We start from the raw sequence: 2,276 nt of genomic DNA, 5'->3' as shown, positions 1-2,276 counted from the left end.
ACTATTTATAGGAGCAAAATGGAAACAACCCAAATGTCCACTGGGCAGTGAATGGATAAACAAAATATAGAATGTGCATATAGCATTATTCCATAACAAAATGAGACAGTGTTGATATATGATACAATATGAATGAACCCTTAAACATGCTAAAACATAAAAAGACCTCCTTTTTTTTGGTACTGGGAATCAAACTCAGGACCTTGCATTTGCCAGGCAGGCACTGTGCTGCTGAGCTGCATCCCCGGCACACAGCCCTCTTATTGTATGATTTCATTTATAGGAAATGTCCAGAATAGGCAAACCTAAGGAGCCCGTGATAAGATTTGTGATTACTTTGGATGATGAGAATAGGGAGTGACTGCAAATACAACAAGGCATTTTAAGGGCGTGACGGAAATGTAAAATGTTACAGAGATGGTGAAGGATAAATTTACCAAAAATAAACAGCAGGTGAAATCACTTAACACGGGTGACTTTTGTGACATGTAAATTACGCTTCAATGTAATTATTTTAAAATGACATTTATACATTGTTAGTGATGGCAGGATTGCTATGAATAAAAGATTAGAACCAATTTTAAATGTCCACCGGTAGATGCCTGGTTAACTAACTTGTAGGGTACCTATGTGGTTTGGCTAGTTCTTTCCACATTGATGTGAAATAATCTTTAAGTTTTACTAGGGGAAAGTGCAAGATGTATGGTCTGATACCATTTGTGGAAGCAACAGGGGAAGCGGGGATAATACATGCTTGAGAATTTGCTCATATTCCTAGATTACCTTTGGGAAGATGCCTAAAATAGTTTGTCTCTGGAGAAGCAACTGGGGATAGAGGGAGAGGGACGCTTTTCACTGAATGTGGAACCATGTGAATTATTACCTATGCAAAAGCTCAATACAAGCTGAAATTGAAAAATAATTCTATTCAAATGTGGGTTACTTGTGCTTTTTATTTTATTTTATTTTTTGGACAATCTCCCCCAGTAGGTGGCGTTCCTGAAATACCACACTGCCTCCCGCTGGCTGAGGCTGGAACCCAGGGTGTCACACAGGCTAGGCAAGTGCTCTGTCGCTAAGCAACGCCCTCGGCGCTGACTTCTATTTTATTTTGAGAAAAAAAACTAAACTTTGTTTTGATTGCCTTCACCATTTGTCACCTCTGTGAAACTGAGGGAAGCTCAGGGCTGAAAACGCTCTCTGCTGGGAGCTCTCCAAATACGGTGTTTTAATTCTGAGAACTGGAGAAAAGGGAGAACACCTGGATTGAAAAAAGAAAAACTTCAGTTGGTCAGAAAACTAAATAATGTCTTCAGACTTACTTTCTGACTGAAACTTCTGATGGATTTACTGAATGGGAACTTCTGATGATTGATAGGCCAATCAAAAGATTACTATAGGTCAATCGTTCTTTTTTTTTTTTGTCTTTTTTTTTGAGACAGGTTCTCACTATGCAGTTCAGGCTGGTCTTGAACTCACTTTGTAGCCCAGGCTGGTCTTGAACTCACAACGATCCTCACGCATCAGCCTCCCGAGTCTGGGATTACCAGCGTGTGCCACTACACCCGGCTTTTTTTTCTTTTTTTTGAGACTGGGTCTCGCTATGCAGTTCAGGCTGACCATGAGCTCATTTTGTAGCCCAGGCTGGTCTCAAACTCACAACGATCCTCCTGCCTCAGCCTCCCGAGTGCTGGGATTACAGGTGTGTGCCACCATGCCCGGCAATGGTTCTTAACTAAGGGTAAATTTGCTCTGAAGAAGGCATCTGGTGGTGTCTGAGCACATTTTTGCTTGTCACACACAAGGTACTACTGCGGTCTGGCTGATAAAAGCCAAGGATGGGCTGGACGTGGTGGCGCATACCTGTGATCCCAGCACTCAGGAGGCTGAGGTGGGAGGATCCTTGCAAGTTTGAGGTCAGCCTGGGCTACAAAGTGAGCTCAAGCCCAGCCTGAACTGCATAGCGAGACCCTGTCTCAAAAAAGAGACAAAAAAACAAAAATAAAAACAAAAAAAGCCAAGGATGGTGTTATAGCCTCTCTAATGCACAGGACAGCCCCTCATCCAAAGGGTTAACTAGCTCCAAAATGCTTTAGTGATGCTGAGAAATCCTAATAAGGTTAAGATTGATATTTAGCATCTCGGTGGCTCGAGGTCTTGTTCTAAGGAGATTTACACTTGATCTTAGCCAAAAGGCTGAGAAATGATTTCTAAGGAGATTTACAGGTACACGGAGAATTCATATTTTTGTAGGCCCAGGCAGTGAGTACTGGCCC

The 2,276-nt window shown here is 42.1% G+C and overlaps 1 protein-coding gene across 1 annotated transcript in view; it reads right to left on the bottom strand.

Moving 5' to 3' along the window:
• Nucleotides 1–935: 935 nt before the first annotated feature.
• Cd3g (CD3g molecule, gamma (CD3-TCR complex)) overlaps nt 936–2,276 on the bottom strand; it is a 10,409-nt gene continuing 9,068 nt past the window's right edge. The window contains exon 7 of the mRNA XM_005378239.2: nt 936–1,261. The gene's annotated coding sequence lies outside the window, so the exon portion shown is untranslated. The remainder of the gene's footprint in view (nt 1,262–2,276) is intronic.

This window comes from Chinchilla lanigera, unplaced genomic scaffold, assembly GCF_000276665.1.
Source record: "Chinchilla lanigera isolate Chin_1 unplaced genomic scaffold, ChiLan1.0 scaffold00011, whole genome shotgun sequence".
NCBI classification, from domain to species: domain Eukaryota; kingdom Metazoa; phylum Chordata; class Mammalia; order Rodentia; family Chinchillidae; genus Chinchilla; species Chinchilla lanigera.
The sequence above is the reverse complement of the archived record's forward strand: the minus strand, read 5'-3'. Positions and strand labels throughout refer to the sequence as shown.